The 17,361-nt window shown below is 39.7% G+C and overlaps 1 protein-coding gene across 1 annotated transcript in view; it reads left to right on the forward strand.

The window, feature by feature from the left end:
• UNC13C (unc-13 homolog C) overlaps positions 1-17,361 on the forward strand; it is a 626,361-nt gene that overhangs the window by 190,373 nt on the left and 418,627 nt on the right. The gene's annotated exons all lie outside the window — the stretch shown is intronic.

Raw genomic sequence — 17,361 nt, forward strand, 5'->3', positions numbered from 1 at the left:
CATTCTACATGAGCTACTTGTTTAGAATGTTTATTCCTAAATTTCAGGAATAATTATGGCAAAGGTAAAAGGCATACCATAGACAAATTTCTTCTTAACATCAGCTTCACCATCATACAAATAATTGTATGTTGCTCCAATACTGACATAACTTCCGCATATAGAAATGCTCTTTTGTCTTTTATAGTATAACTTAATTTTTCTCCTGATAAAAATCTTACAAAATTGTTTTGGTTATAGGTTTGTTGATAGAGTGACAATAATGTTCAAACTTCTGGTGTTGATCTAAAAAGTTACTGCACACCCCTGCCTCTGCAGGTCCATGACCTTCACTCTGTTCTTATGTCACTTCCTATCCAACATTCCTTCTCTCCAAACCTTCCCCATTACATGTTAATTCACAGTTACGGTTTTGGTGCATACTGTTACCTCCCTTAGCACCACCCATGTGCTGGACACCCCCCACATAAGTTTCCACTTAAGTTTACTTCACAGCCTACCAGTTCTCCTCTCCCCATGCCACTAACCTGGCCCTCTCAGGTCAGTATTCCGGTATTTGATGTTCATTATTGATTGGTTTCATCCATATCCTTGATTTGTTACTCTTTATATCACAGATGAGTCAGATCAATCTCAATTTTTTTCTGCCTCTGACTTATTTCACTCATCATGGTGCCCTCCAATTCCATCTAAAATTTTGTGCCCTCAATGACTTTTTTCCCTAGTGCCTGGTTAGTATTCCATTGTGTGTATATCAAAATTTCTTTATCCATTTCTCTGTTTCTGGACATAAATTTTTACATTTTTCATTTTTCATGAGGCACTTACAAACATCCTCCTTTTCTGACTTAGTGATAAGCTTCCTATTCTGGGATTTTGTAGCATTTTAACCCACTCCTCCATCGTATATATGGTTAAGAGATGGGCTTCTTAGGGTGAACCCTATCTATGTATATAGAAAAATATTGCTTTAGCAGTTAAGTTACAAAACTTCTCTGAAACTGAGAGTCCACATCAATCACTGTCACTGTATCACTGTCATCCCAGTGTTTGTCAATTTACAAGAGCAGTCACCAGTAACATCTCTATTCATCCCAGCCCTGAGATTTTTAATTGAATAACATTTTATTTAAAATTATAAATGGCACACAATAGTTTGATCTTCAATATTAAAACATATAAAGATAGTTTCTATAGTCTAGATTGAGATTTTGAAAGGTGAACGACAAAATTTACTTCCAAGTAAAGTCTTTAATTGTATTATATTCTTTCATATAAATAAATATGTGACCTAACATAGAAAAAGGGTTAAGGAGACCTCTAAGGGCAATGCCATCTTCTCGATGGACCACCTCCAAAGGAGCCCTGAGATTTTAGCAGCCCCTCCGTACTCGTCTTTCCCAACAATTGGAGGCTCTTTCAGGGTCAGGGAAATGAGACCTGTTACAGTTACTGGTTTTGGCATATTGAATATGACACAGGTAGCTTGTCAGGCTCTGCTGTGTGGGCAGGATACTCTCGGTAGCTTGCAGGGACTATATATATATATATATATATATATATATATATATATATATAGTCTGTTGCCTACTGTCTGAACTCCATCAAACATGGTGTGGTAATTGTGGACAATGCAATGGGTAGGAAGTGTCCCATGATGTGTCATGACTGCACGGACCGAAAGTGTCCTGGAGGTTGGTGGTGGTTTGGTAGTGGAGGTCAGTTGTTGGGGCTGGATACCTTGGGGCAGGGAGGGCTCTCACCTGCCATCCTCTGGGGCTCCCTGAGTGGAAACAGCCTGGCACTGAGTCCTCCACATCAATAGAAGTAGTAAATTGGATTGAATGCAGTGGATCCATGTTCAACACTGAGTATTGTCTAGGGTATCCAGTAAGCAATTAACACAAGGTACTTTCTATTATAGTTATTATTACCATGAATTGGATTTTCTTCTTTAAATCTTTCATTTCTTTGAAGATAGTACTCTTTACTGCTTGTTGTTCTTGTTAAATATTTTCATTTTTTTAGTACACTGACATGATATAGAGGTAGTTTCTTTGTGAGTAATTACTGAATGAAAGAACCAATGTGATAAGAAGATATGAGTAGGCTGCAAAAATATAGGTCATGAATTCTTAAATTTGGCTCATTAGAATCACCTGGGGGCTCCTTAAAACATACCAATCTCCCAGGATTCTGATTTAATTGGCTGCAGGTGTAGCATAGGTATAAGAGAATTTTTAAAAAATCTCCTGGGCAAATCTAAAGTGCATTGGATACTGTGCCAGAGAACTTCATTATGCATGGACAGTTGGCTGGGGATTTTACTCAAGACAATTCATCACTTTGTGGAACTGAAAAACTGGACTCTCAAATTTGACAGTCATTCTTTTACTCGGCGGATGGGGGAGGCAGGGCAGTAGGGCATTATATTTGGCAGTGCTCAGAGCTCACTCAGCCAATAATTCCAGTTGAGTGTCTAGGAGTCAGTCCTGGTGGCCGACAAGGAACCATGCAGTGCCTGGGGTCAGGCCCAGGCTGTATGCAAAGCATGTGTGCCATTCATGCTATTTCTCTTTGTCCCAATAGCATAATTTTGTTTGATGTTTCTGTGCACAAAACCTTTAAATATTGCCATGCCGGTTCATGTGCCTTTTTTCCCTATCATTGTCATCTTCTACTTAAAAGCCAATGTAATCAGAATTGTCAGAAGGCTACTTCATTTTATGACACTCTAAAGAGGGAGCAAACCTTCCTTCCCTTTGTGTTTAAGTTAATGTCTGATCTATTTTTCACCAAAGTAAAAATAGTATTTTATTACTTTATTGCTATTCCATAAAAGATTTCTCTTTGTGAGTATTGGTAGATCAATAAAGTTTAACATGCCCTACAACTACTTGAAAACCTATTTCCTTTGGAACATTTTCAAAATCCATATGACATGACTTGACAACGATTATGGCTATCTGGAAACCATATAAAATTTCACCCTTGATAAGCTGTCACAGTAAGTAGCTACATGGGCAACTAATCTAAACATGAAGAGAATAAAACGGAGTGAATAAAGTCCATTTCCAGTATTGAAAGCCTTTCTAGGGGCTGGAGCACAGTGGGGAGGGCATTTGCCTTGCACACAGACAACTTGGGTTCAATTCCCAGCATCCCATATGGCCCCCTGAACTCTGCCAGGAGTAATTACTGAGTGCATGAGCCAGGAGTAACCCCTGTGCATCACCGGGTGTGACTCATAAAGAAAAAAGAAGAGAAAATTAAAGAAAAGAAAGCCTTTCCAGACACCTCAGTGTTAAGGCATGAAATAGTTCTCTATGAGGAAGAATGTTATGGCCATATGGAAAATATCAAATGATAACTTCACTTTTAATTAAATAAATGTTTGTTAAAAATATCAGTTATTGATGTAGAAGAGAGAACACAGTGCTTAGGGCACTTGACTTGCACAAGACTTACTTAAGTTTGATCCCTGGCACCACATATGGGGCTCTAAGTTTCCCCCACACACCCTAGCCGGAGTGATCCCTGAGCAAGAGCACAGAGTAAAGAGTACTCTCTGAGTGCCACTGGTTATGTGCTAAATTAAAAAAGAATAAATTAAAAAAATCTCAAGAAAAAATGTACTATGTGGTACAAGGTATGAGTTGGCCATCTGGCTCAACCCAGTTCACACACTTTCTAGTGACCTCTCCAAAGCCAATTTCAATCCAACCTGAGGAGCACCTGGGTTTGAGTTGAATGTCATTCCAATAAATTCTGAGGACTAAGATTTGTACATTGGTTTATCTGAATTAATAGCAGAAGGGATAGTTATGCAATTTCAATATAGAACAACATTGATCTGCAGGGCACTACACTGTCCTATTTTGTGTTTATTTTCCTAAAGTAATAGTTTCTCAGTTGTGAATCCAACAGATTTCAGTTAGAGAAAATCCATTTGATTTTTTTAACCAATATTAATTGATTGTCTACTATGTCTTAGGCATTGATTTAGATTATGGAAATATGGTAGTGACTGAGATTCTGTTCTTAAGAACTTGGTTGCAGGGCACTTATGGTACTATGTTTTTTATTCACTACTGCTGTAAGTCAGAATGGAGGCTTTTAGAAAGCCAGGATATTTAAGAAAAATTAGTCTCAGATGATGGTTATCAGAAACTCAAGTATTGAGTGAGGAATCCAAGTCACTAAATTTAAAACTGGAGTTTGGAGTCTTGATTTTTTCTATCTAGCTTTTTTTTCTGACTTTATTACAAGGTAAAGATGTGATCTAAAATCATGTTTCCAGAAAGTTTCAATTCTCAGTTCTCAAGAAGAATTGGTTTGATTCTGAGAGTCGGAGTCCTTTTAGTAACAGAATTGAGGTTTAATTATAGGGACTGGTAAGAATTAGATGCAGGAGTACTCGGGATATCACTCCACGATTCTCATCCATGAATTACATGATGAAGATAACCTTTAAAGAAAAAGATGGCCAGAAGAAATGTGTACTTGGGGTTCAATCAATAAGTGAATGTTCACTATAGAACCAGGTCCTCTGAATTCCTATTCAGTGTAGTGTTTCTTCCAACAAACCTGGCCAAGTGTTGAAGAATAAGCAAGCTGACAAATTGGGCAAAACTAACTCCTACATTCATTAAAAGCTAGACTTGTTATGGGACAAAGGGGGGGGGGAATGGAAAGAATGTGAAACAGGTTCATTTCATGGCTGGGATGGTCTGAAACTTTGGCAGTGGGACAGTGACAATTACACATAGGGTGAAAAGAGAAGGTAAGTTTCTGTCATTCCATGACACTAGACAAATGAGATAGCTGATGAAAAGTTAATTAATTTTTTAAAGTGATATGAACCTGAATTTTAGTCTTAACTCCACATTTCCGTTGCCACCCTAAGACTTACTCATCTTGTAAAATTACTTGCAAACAAAATACAGCAGAGCAGATGGCAGTCTGGGTTGTGGGGCAATAACGTGGGCCAAGAAGTTTAGGCCATGAATCTATACATTCCTGTTGCCTTTGCAGATGAGGATCAAATGCCAAAAGATACTCATATGAGTGAGTAAATAATGACCAAATATCAAGATTATCTCTTGCCTATAAAGTATTTTTGTTCAGCCCCCAGCCCTTCATGTGGGTCCTATTCTGCGATTAAATTTATTTTTATTATAGTTTAGGCAGTATGGTCTTGACAATGTGTTGGAGGACAGCTACTGAACCCCCCAACACTCCCAAAGTGCTCATGATCCTCCACCATTATCCTAGCAGAGCGATAGCACAACGGGTAGGGTGTTTTCCTTGCATGCAGCCGGTCTGGCCGAGTCAGGTTCGATTCCTCTGCCCCTCTTGGAGAGCCCGGCAAGCTACCAAGAGTATCTCGCCCACTCGGCAAAGTCTGGCAAGCTCCCTATGGCATATTCAATATGCCAAACACAGTAACAACAGGTCTCGCAATGGAGATGTTAATGGCGCCCGCTCAAGCAAATTGATGAACAATAGGACAATGCTGCAGTGCTATTTCTGGCTCACCATTTTTTTTTGTTTTTTTATTTTTTTATTTTTTTATTTTTTTTATTATTAGTGAAACACCATGAAGTACAGTTGTAGATTTACAAATTTTTGTGCTTGGATCTCGGTCATACCACAATCAAATACCCATCCCTCCACCAGTGCCCATTTTCCACCACCAGGATAATATCCCTCCCCCCCATCCCCCCATCCCCCCATCCCCCCCGCCACTGTGGCAGGGCATTCCCTTCTGTTCTCTCTCTCCTTTTGGGTGTTGTGATCAGCAAAAGAGGCATTGAGTGGCGAACATGTTCAGTCCAGTCTATTTTCAACCTGCATCTCCCCTCCTGGGAGGATCCTCCAAACACCCTCCATCTGGTGTTCCCCTTTCTATCTGAGTTGTCCTTTCCCCTAGAATACCCGGCTGGCCTCTAAGTTATGGAGTAATTCTCCTGGTGTTGCTCTCAGCTATTCTTGGGTATTAATCTCATATTTTGTTACTTTATATCCCCCAGATGAATGCAATCTTTTTATGTCTATCCCTCTCTTTCTGACTCATTTCGCTTAGCATGATACTTTCCATATTGTACCACTTGTATGTAAAGTTCATGACTTCATCTTTTCTAAGAGCTACATAGTACTCCATTGTGTAGATGTACCAAAGTTTCTTTAACCAGTCATCTGTTCTTGGGCACTCAGGTCTCTTCCAGTTTCTGGCTACTCTAAAGAGTGCTGCAATGAACAAACAAGTGCAGATGTCACTTCGGCTACACATTTTACCTCTCTGGGATATATTCCCAGGAGTGGTATCGCTAGGTCAAATGGGAGCTCAATTTCTAATTTTTTGAGGAACGTCCATACTGTTTTCCAAAAGGGCTGAACCAGTCGGCATTCCCACCAACAGTGAAGGAGTGTCCCTTTCTTGCCACATCCGCGCCAGCAACGGTTGCTTTTGTTCTTTTGAATGTGGGTCAGTCTCTGAGGTGTGAGATGGTATCTCATTGTGGTTTTGATCTGCATCTCCCTGATGATTAATGATGTAGAGCATTTTCTCATGTGCTTTTTTGCCATTCGGATTTCTTCTTTGAGAAAGTTTCTGTTCATTTCATTACCCCATTTTTTGATGGGGTTGGATGTTTTCTTCTTGTGGAGTTCAACCAGTATTTTGTATATCCTGGATATCAACCCCTTGTCTGATGTGTATTTGGCGAATATTCTTTCCCATTCTGTAGACTGTCTTTGTATTTTAGTCACTGTTTCTTTGGAGGTGCAGAAGCTTCTTAGTTTAAGATAGTCCCATTTATCTATATCTGTTTTCACTTGCTCAGCCAGTGGCGTGTCATCTTTGAACATATCATTAGCCTCAATGTCATGGAGGGTTTTGCCAACTTTGTCTTCAATGTATCTTATGGTTTCTGGTCTGATGTTGAGGTCTTTAATCCATTTTGATCTTACCTTTGTACATGGTGTTAGGCAGAGTTCTGAACCCATTTTTTTGCATGTAGCCGTCCAGTGATGCCAGCACAATTTGTTAAAAAGGCTTTCCTTACTCCACTTCAACTTTCTTGCACCTTTATCAAAGATTAGATGATCATATGATTGAGGGGAGATGTCAGTGTATTCAACTCTGTTCCATTGGTCTGCAGTTCTGCCTTTGTTCCAGTACCATGCTGTTTTGATTTTTACCACTTTGTAGTACAGTTTGAAGTTTGGGAGGTTGATTCCTCCCATTTTCTTTTTCCCAAGAATTGCTTTAGCTATTCGTGGGGGGTTATTGTTCCATATAAATTTCAGGAGTGTTTGCTCCATTTCTTTGAAGAATGTCATGGGTATCCTTATAGGAATTGCATAGAATTTATACAGTGCTTTCGGTAGTATTGCCATTTTGACAATGTTAAGTCTCCCGACCCATGAGCAGGGGATGTCTTTCCATTTCCTCATGTCCTCTTTTATTTCCTGAAGTAGCGTTTTGTAGTTTTTTTTGTACAGGTCCTTTACTTCCTTAGTTAAGCTGATTCCTAGGTACTTGATTTTCTGGGGCACAATTGTGAACGGGATTGATTTTTTCATATAGCTTTCCTCTCTCTCACTGTTTGCGTATAGGAAAGCCATGGACTTTTGGGTATTGATTTTATAACCTGCAACTTTACTATACAAGTCTATTGTTTCTAGGAGTTTTTTGGTGGAGGTTATTGGGTTCTCTAAGTATAGTATCATATCATCTGCGAATAGTGAGAGCTTGATTTCTTCCTTTCCTACCTGAATGCCCTTAATATCTTTTTCTTGCCTAATTGCTATTGCAAGTACTTCCAGTACTATATTGAACAGCAGTGGAGAGAGTGGGCATCCTTGTCTCGTCCCTGATCTTAGAGGGAAGGCTCTCAGTTTTTCCCCATTGAGGATGATGCTTGCTGTAGGCTTGTGGTAGATGGCTTTAACTATGCTGAGGAAAGCCTCCTCTATACCCATTTTGGCTAGGGTTTTCATCATAAAGGGGTGCTGGATCTTGTCAAATGCTTTCTCTGCATCTATTGATATGATCATATGCTTTTTATCTTTTCTTTTGTTGATATGATGGATTATGTTGATTGATTTCCGAATGTTGAACCATCCTTGCATCCCTAGGATGAATCCTACTTGGTCATGGTGTATGATCTTTTTGATGAGTAGTTGGATTCTATTTGCTAGTAGTTTGTTGAGGATCTTTGCATCTGTGTTCATCAGGGATATCGGCCTGTAGTTATCTTTCTTTGTGTTATCTCTGTCTGCTTTTGGTATCAGTGTGATATTTGCTTCATAGAAACTGTTCGGAAGTGTATTTGATATTTCAATTTCATGGAAAAGCTTAAAGAGGATTGGGAGTAAGTCTTCTTTAAAGATTTGGAAGAATTCACTAGTGAATCCATCTGGGCCAGGGCTTTTGTGCTTGGGGAGACTTTTTATTACCATTTCAATTTCCTTGATGGTGATAGATCTGTTCAGGTATTCCAGGTCTTCTTGGTTCAGCCTTGGGAGTCTGTAGGAGTCTAGGAATTTATCCATTTCCTCAAGGTTTTGATGTTCCGTGGCATAAAGCTTTTCAAAGTACTCCCTGAGGATCCTCTGAATTTCTGTGGTTTCTGTTGTAATGACCCCCTTTTCATTTCTGATTCGGTTTATTAGGGTTTTCTCTCTCCCTTTCTTTGTGAGTTTTGCTAGGGGCTTATCGATTTTGTTAATTTTCTCAAAGAACCAGCTCTTGGTTTCATTGATCTTTCGGATTGTTTTCTGGGTTTCCATCTCGTTAATCTCTGCTCTGAGTTTTATTATTTCCTTCCTCCTGTTAGGGTTGTGCTCCTTTTGTTGGTCCTTCTCCAAGTTCTTAAGCTGTGAGGTTAGTTTATTTATGTGGGCTCGCTCCTCCTTTCTGAGGAATGCTTGTAGAGCTATAAACTTTCCTCTTAAGACCGCTTTTGCTGTGTCCCATAAGTTTTGGTAACTCGTGTCCTCATTTTCATTCATTTCTAGGAATCTTTTGATTTCCTCTTTAATTTCCTGTCTAAGCCACTCGTTGTTTAATAGCACACTGTTTAATTTCCATGTGTTTAATTTAGTTTTCTGTTTTTGTGTGTGATTTACTTCTAATTTCAGCGCATTATGGTCTGCTGGCTCACCATTTACTAACTGAAAATTTGAGCAAGTTACTGACACTCTTTGACTTTATTTTTCCATACATCATATAATATTTAAAAAAATTAAGTTCATAAATAAGTGGACCATGGTTTGTTGTTATCCTTCAGCAGTTTGCTCATTAATTTTACACTAAGTTCATGAAATCGGTTAAGGTGCTTCAGTTTTTATTCTTTGGTGTGATTTTCATAATGCAAATACTGGTACCCCTTGGAAGATGGGAAATTTTGCCTGTAATACCAATTCATGTCTATATTTAAGGAGGTTATTTGATTTAAAAATTGATAAAAGTTTGTGCTTCTTGGTACGTTCCATCTTTTTGATGTACTGTAATGTACAACACCATTAATGAGTGTCATGTGTAGATGATTCCAACAGCACACTCACCAGCACTGTCTACTATCTCTACCAATGTCCCCAAACTCCTATTTATGCCTCCCACACCCCACCTCCAATCTGTAAACTCACTTCTGTATACAAAATCTTTAATTATGTTGCCTTTGATATGTGTTTCTCTGTGTAAACTCACACAAAGGGGTCGCAGCATACTGCAGCGGTGGCTCTATCTCTCCCACCGCCTGCGTTCGGTAGTCTCACCCTTCTCCCACCCGGAGAGGTTGAAGGCGATGGTCAGGCGGAGGAAGGAAATGAGGGCCAGGCTGGTTGATATTAGTAGCATTTTATTTCATTACTCTCTCCATCTACACCAGTCTCTCTTGTCTGTTTCTGCCTCCCTATGCCCCTTCTACAGTCTCATTATATCTCTCTCCAAGAGGAATTGGGGGAACAATTACACATAGGTGCGGTCACAATCAATAGGGGTAGAAATCAATAGGGGTAGAAATCTTAGGCTCAGGGAAGGCCACTCCTAGGATAGATCCTTTCTCAGCAGGAGGACCCACCCTAGAGCAGAATCCCATGGGTGTGCCTCTCCTCTCCTTGTCCAACAAGCATATAAGAATATATAATATAAATCATTTTGTATGGATACAGTAAGAAATATCTTAAACTTATAGAATTTCTCTCCTAGGGCCATCTTGATTTCAGACTACAGTGCTCAGGCCAGATAGTCTTTCCCACCCCTAGCAGGATCCTGGTCTCGTCTTTGTTACCTTTGGATCATGACAGCATTTGTCTATGATCAAACTCTTAACTTATAGTTAAGAATCTTGGCACCTTGGCCTGGCCCATTTCGCTGCCAGGGTAGCTCACCGCTTGCCCTGGGTCCATTCAGTCCCTCGTTGGGACCCTGCTTTTGGGGTGTTAGGATCTAAGGGCAACTGAGGCTTAAATAGAGAAAGCAGATGCCTGGGAGTGAATAATATTCAAAGCCAATCAAATCCTAAGTTACAAAGCATAATGTTAACGGTCTTCCTGTATCTATACAAAAAGGATATTGCCTTAAACAATTCATAAGGCATAAGGAGAGGAGAAAGGCAATATTTCACTTATACATATAAAATCATAGATTTCTGGGAAACTGACCTTACAAATTAACAGTCTGATTAAGGGGAAAGCTGATTAACTGGGTGGGAAGGAGAGCATAGGGAAGCCTGTTTACATATAAACACAATGGAAGTGCCTCAGGAGCACTGTGATTGGTGTAACCAGATGGATGGGTGTAAAGAGGTAAACCTAAGCTTCTTGTGGAAGAAGGACAAAGCAATGTTATCCTACATTTCTCCATGATTTTATATCTCCATATCCCACATATATGATCACTCTGTATGTCCCTTTCTATCTAACATATTTCACTCAGCATGCTACTCTCTAACTCCCCACCCATGTCGCAGCAAACTACGGTTTCATTCCTTCTTACAGCTGTCTAGTACTCCATTGTGTATGTATGTGTGTTTTTTTATATCTACATAGATATATCACAACTTGATCCTTAGCTAGATGTTTGGATTTTTTTACGCTCTTGGCTAGTGTACTGCAATGAGTATAGCTGTATATGCGTCCTATTGAATGGATATTATTATAGTGTTGGTGAAAGATTCCAAGAAGTGATACTGCTGGGTGGTATGGGAATTTCATTCTTAATTTAGAGAAATCTCCAAATTGTTTCCCATAGGTGTTGAAACTAAAGAACATGCCTACCAACAGTGAATGAGGGTTCTTTTCTAACTACATTCCTGCCAATACTAGTTGTTTCAGATCATTGTGAGATGTTGTTATCTCCTTTTTGTTTTGATTTTCATTCTACTAGTAAAAAGTGATGACAATTTTTGTTTTCTATTTATCATCACTTAATTTTTTCTCTTTTATAAAAATCAGCATTGCAAGTGATTTTTCTGAGCTTTATTTTATTTACTTCACATTGTTTCATAGTTGTATACTTTTTAATATTTAAACTTGTTTCTTGTTTGTTTATTTAGGGGCCATACTTGGCTGTGTTCAGGTCTTACTACTTGAATAACTTCTGGTGGGCTTGGGGGACCATATGGCATCCCCTTTGGTTGGCCGCATGTAAGGCAAGCACCATACCAGCTGTACTATCTCTAAAGTCCTTGTTTTCTTTTTTATATACCTCCTTTACTCTCTTTGTATTCACCATGAGGATATTTTTTCTAATGTTTTGAGTTGATATATGGTTTATTGATTTTAATTTTTATTATTAATTAATAAATACACAAGGAAGAGTATGATATGGACAAGGTTAATAAATGATGATTTATAAACCTACATTTCCTTGATTCTGCTTTAAAAAGATGATATTACATACCCATGTATTTCTCTTTTCTTTTCTTTCTTCCAACATTCAGGTTCTATTATTTCATTGTTTTTCTTTATATTTTACCATACCTATATGTTTCATTTCCATTTTCTGTTTTCTAATATATGTATTTAAAGATTTCATTTTGCTTTCAATATTACAAATTTTGACAAATAATGCTTTCGTTTTTGTTGAGATGTGATTATGTGTTGAGATAAATGATCCCTTGGTTAATATTTTAGTACATCAATTATTTAGAAAGCACTTTCTTTAACTTTCAAAGATGCATCATAAATTCTTTACTTTTATTATTACAGGATGTTCAGGGAGTTTGACTTATATTTAAGTCTTTAATATTTAATTTATAATTGTTTCATGGCTGGAGCGATAGCACAGCAAGCAGGGAGTTTCCATTGCACACGACCGTCCAGGTTGACGAGAGTTCAATTCCTCTGCCCCTCTCAGAGAGCCCGCAAGCTACCGAGTGTATCTTTCCCACATGACAGAGCCTGGCAAGCTTCCTGTGGCATATTCAATATGCCAAATACAGTAACAAGTCTTACAATAGAGACGTTACTGGGACTGATTGAGCAAATTGATGAACAACGGGAGGACAGTGCTAAAGATAGAGTTTTGTGGCCTTAGTACATAATCACTTGATCACTTGACATCCTGTTACTCATCGATTTGCTCGAGTGGGCGCCAGTAAGGTCTCCATTCGTCCATGTCGCATGCTAGTGTAGCCCAATGGCGTCTGCTCATTCTAGGAAAACAAAGAGCCTCAAATCGATCATTCAGGGTCTTGACAAAGAAGTCTGACTCTCTCGTAGATGGGCGATCGCACGATCTTTTGACATCCCATGGAATCCAGTCCATAAGGGCTCTAGTCCAGCAGTCATCTCCAAATCGCATTACATGTCCAGCCCATCTGATTTTCGACGGCCTGGCAAATGAGACAGTGTCCCTGATTCTTGATCATCGACCGAGGTTGGAACTTGGGATTCTTTCTCTCATTTGAATGAAGTGAGATACTCCAAGCATAGCTCTTTTGATTCCTCTTTAGGAGACCCAAATAGCATTCTCATCCTGTTTTCGTAGGGCCCAGGTCTCTGAAGCATATGTTAATGCAGGAAGAACAGTGGAATCAAAGAGATGTGCCCCCGGAGCCAGAGGTTCTTCATTCTCTTAGCTATTTCTTTGACACTCTTGAAGGCGTTCCAAGCTGCTCTCTTCCTCCAGCGCAACTCAGGTGTCAGGTCTACTACTGTACCTCATGGTACTAATAAAATTTTTTTTAAAAAAAGACAGAGAGAAGAGCAGAAGTGCTGGTAGATGCGGCAGAAGCCGGATATTCACCCAATACCCATCCAACTATGGGTTGATATCAAGGATATACAAAGCACTGGTTGTACTCCACAAGAAGAAAACATACAACCCCATCAAAAAATGGGGGGATGAAATGAATAGAAACTCTCTCAAAGAAGAAACCAAGTGGCAAAAAGGCAGATGGTCTTCTCTCTTTGAGGTCTTCCTTTATCACATCTCTGCACTGCTTTGCAAGCTTAGACGTTCACTTGTGGTTGCCTAAGGCCTGTGCCAAGCCACGTTGTTGAATAAGCTCAAGAGTTTTCGAAGACAGTCATCTTTTTGTGGCTATCTATCTCTCAGCGTTCCCCACACAATCATGGATGTGCTGAACCAGTAGATCGTATTCCTCGTCAGTGTTGTCAATGACAGCATCTTCCCATGTTGCCACAACAGTGCCAAAGAGCTCCCAGTTGGTGGTTGTTCTGGGGGTTCTCTTCTTAGACACTGCAGACCTTTCTCCTTGCTTTGTGAAGTAGAATTTTGCACGAAGGAGACGGTTCTCTGATCCCATTTGGAATTTTGGGACAACAGTGACATAGGTCAGGCAAAACCATCGATTGAATATGATGTGAATTTCGTTGTGGAACTGTCCACTGGGAGATCCCATGTACTCCTCTACTACCTCTACTCCACAGCTGCTACCACGCTCAGGATACTTCCCAGACACATCATAAGACACTTAATATCCATCTTCCAAGTTTACTGCAGCATATTTGATAAGATTCAAATATGGTTCGAACCATGGGAACAACTGCAAAGGCGATTAGAGGTTGTCCTAAAAGCTTCTATCCCTCTCGGAGAGCCTGGCAAGCTACCGAGAATATCCTGCCTACATGGCAGAGCCTGGCAAGCTCTCCGTGGCATATTCCACATGCCAAATCCAGTAAATCCATGGATCTCATTCCCATGACCCTGAAAGAGCCACCAATACAGCAGCGTTAAGAAGAATGAGGAAGGAGAGGCTGAAAAAATCTCAAGGTCAAACTAGGCTGCCAAAATGAAGGACAAAAATGACTGTAATTTCAGTGCATGTACGCTGGCATCAGATGCCTCTGTCAAGCATCTGATGGTACAAGCCTGAAAGATCAAGTACGACATTATTGGTGTGACTGAGATGAGAAGGCATCAATCATATCATGCTATTTTCGACACCGGAGAAGAATTATTCCTCGGAACATGTGACTAAAGAGGCATCAGAGCTGTCAGTGTCTTTGTTAACACGAAGTTGGCCATGAACATTGATTCATTCGAATGCCTAACAACCCGAATTAGACGATTACACTTGAATAGATGTGGTCCACTGCCGGCAGTTTCTATCTTCATTGTCTATGCACCAACATCCAGTTATGATGAAGGAGAAGTTGAGAAGTTCTACATGGAGCTGGAGAAGTTCTATAAAGAAGACCACACCTTCTACAAGATCATTGTGGGTGATTTTAATGCCAATATAGGACCGAGAAGATCAGCAGAACTCCACATTGGGACCCATGGCCTAGAATGGAATAAACAGGGTGAGAGACTATCTGAGTTCATCATGTTGACCAAGACCATCCATGGTAACTCACAGTTTCAGAAGGCCGAATCAAAAGTACATAATCAGTTCTAATTATTCCATAAGAGCATTTTCAGTTGTGATTGTTATTTTTTTTTGTTTTGTTTTTCCCTTTATTTTAATTTTTTTTTAAAGTTGTAGATTTACAATTTTTTGTGCTTTGGTTTCAATTATACAATGATCAGATACCCATCCCTCCACCAGTGCCCATTTTCCACCACCATGGATAATATCCCTCCCACCCCCATACCCCCATCCCCCCTGTCTCTGTGGAAGGGCAATCCCCTGTGTTCTCTCTCTCCTTGTGGGTGTTGTGGTCTGCAAAAGAGCATTGAGTGGCAAACATGTTCAGTCCATAGTCTACTTTCGACATGCATCTCCCCTCCTGGGAGGATTCTCCAAACATCCTTTATTTGGTGCTCCCTTCTCTATCTGAACAGCCCTTTCCTCTAGGATACCCGGCTGGCCTCTAAGTTATGGAGTAATCCTCCTGGTGCTGATCTCAGCTATTCTTGGGTATTAATCTCATACTTTGTTACTTTATATCCCCCAGATGAATGCAATCTTTCTATGTCTGTCCCTCTCTTTCTGACTCATTTCGCTTAGCATGATACTTTCCATATTGTACCACTTCTATGTAAATTTCATGACTTCATCTTTCTAACAGCTACATAGTACTCCATTGTGTAGATGTACCAAAGTTTCTTTAACCAGTCATCTGTTCTTGGGCATTCAGGTTTCTTCCAGTTTCTGGCTATTGTAAAGAGTACTGCAATGAACAAACAAGTGCAGATGTCACTTTGACTATACATTTTTGCCTCTCTGGGATATATTCCCAGGAGTGGTATTGCTGGGTCAAATGGGAGCTCAATTGCCAATTTTTTGAGAATCGTCCATACTGTTTTCCAGAAGGGCTGAACCAGTGGACATTCCCACCAACAATGAAGGAGTGTCCCTTTCTCGCCACATCCACGCCAGCATCGGTTGCTTTTGTTCTTTTGAATGTGGGCCAGTCTCTGAGGTGTGAGATGGTATCTCATTGTGGTGTTGATCTGCATCTCCCTGATGATTAATGATGTAGAGCATTTTCTCATGTGCTTTTTTGCCATTCGGATTTCTTCTTTGAGAAAGTTTCTGTTCATTTCATTGCCCCATTTTTGGATGGGGTTGGATGTTTTCTTCTTGTGGAGTTTAACCAGTATTTTGTATATCCTGGATATCAACCCCTTGTCAGATGTGTATTTGGTGAATATCCTTTCCCATTCTGTAGACTGTCTTTGTATTTTGATCACTGTTTCTTTGGAGGTGCAGAAGCTTCTTAGTTTAAGATAGTCCCATTTATCTATCTCTGTTTTCACTTGCTTGGCCAGTGGCATGGCATCTTTGAAGATACCATTAGCTTCAATGTCATGGAGGGTTTTGCCAACTTTATCTTCAGTGTACCTTATGGTTTCTGGTCTGATGTTGAGGTCTTTAATCCATTTTGATCTTACTTTTGTACATGGTGTTAGGCAGAGTTCTGAGCCTATTTTCTTGCATGTAGCCGTCCAGTGATGCCAACACAATTTATTAAAGAGGCTTTCCTTACTCCACTTTACATTACTTGCACCTTTATCAAAGATTAGATGATCATATGATTGAGGGGAGATGTCAGTGTATTCAACCCTGTTCCATTGGTCTGCAGTTCTGCCTTTGTTCCAGTACCATGCTGTTTTAATTATTACTGCTTTGTAGTACAGTTTGAAGTTCGGGAGATTGATTCCTCCCATTTTCTTTTTCCCAAGAATTGCTTTAGCTATTCGTGGGGGCTTATTGTTCCATATAAATTTCAGGAGTGTTTGCTCCATTTCTTTGAAGAATGTCATGGGTATCCTTACAGGGATTGCAATGAATTTATACAATGCTTTCGGTACTATTGCCATTTTGACAATGTTAAGTCTCCCGACCCATGAGCAGGGGATATCTTTCCATTTCCTCATGTCCTCTTTTATTTCCTGAAGTAGCGTTTTGTAGTTTTCTTTGTACAGGTCCTTTACTTCCTTAGTTAAGCTGATTCCTAGGTACTTGATTTTCTGGGGCACAATTGTGAACGGGATTGTTTTTTTAATGTTGCTTTCTTCCCTCTCACTGTTTGCGTATAGGAAAGCCATGGACTTTCGGGTATTGATTTTATAACCTGCAACTTTACTGTATGAGTCTATTGTTTCTAGGAGTTTTTTGGTGGAAGTTATTGGGTTCTCTATGTAGAGTATCATATCATCTGCGAATAGTGAGAGCTTGATTTCTTCTTTTCCTACCTGAATGCCCTTAATATCTTTTTCCTTCCTAATCGCTATTGCAAGTACTTTCAGTACTATATTGAACAGCAGTGGAGAGAGTGGGCATCCCTGTCTCATCCCTGATCTTAGAGGGAAGGCTCTCAGTTTTTCCCCATTGAGGATGATGCTTGCTGTAGGCTTGTGGTAGATGGCTTTAATTATGTTGAGGAAGGTCCCCTCTATACCCATTTTGGCTAGGGTTTTCATCATAAAGGGGTGCT

This window comes from Sorex fumeus, unplaced genomic scaffold (genome assembly GCF_029834395.1).
Source record: "Sorex fumeus unplaced genomic scaffold, SorFum_2.1 ptg000029l, whole genome shotgun sequence".
NCBI classification, from domain to species: domain Eukaryota; kingdom Metazoa; phylum Chordata; class Mammalia; order Eulipotyphla; family Soricidae; genus Sorex; species Sorex fumeus.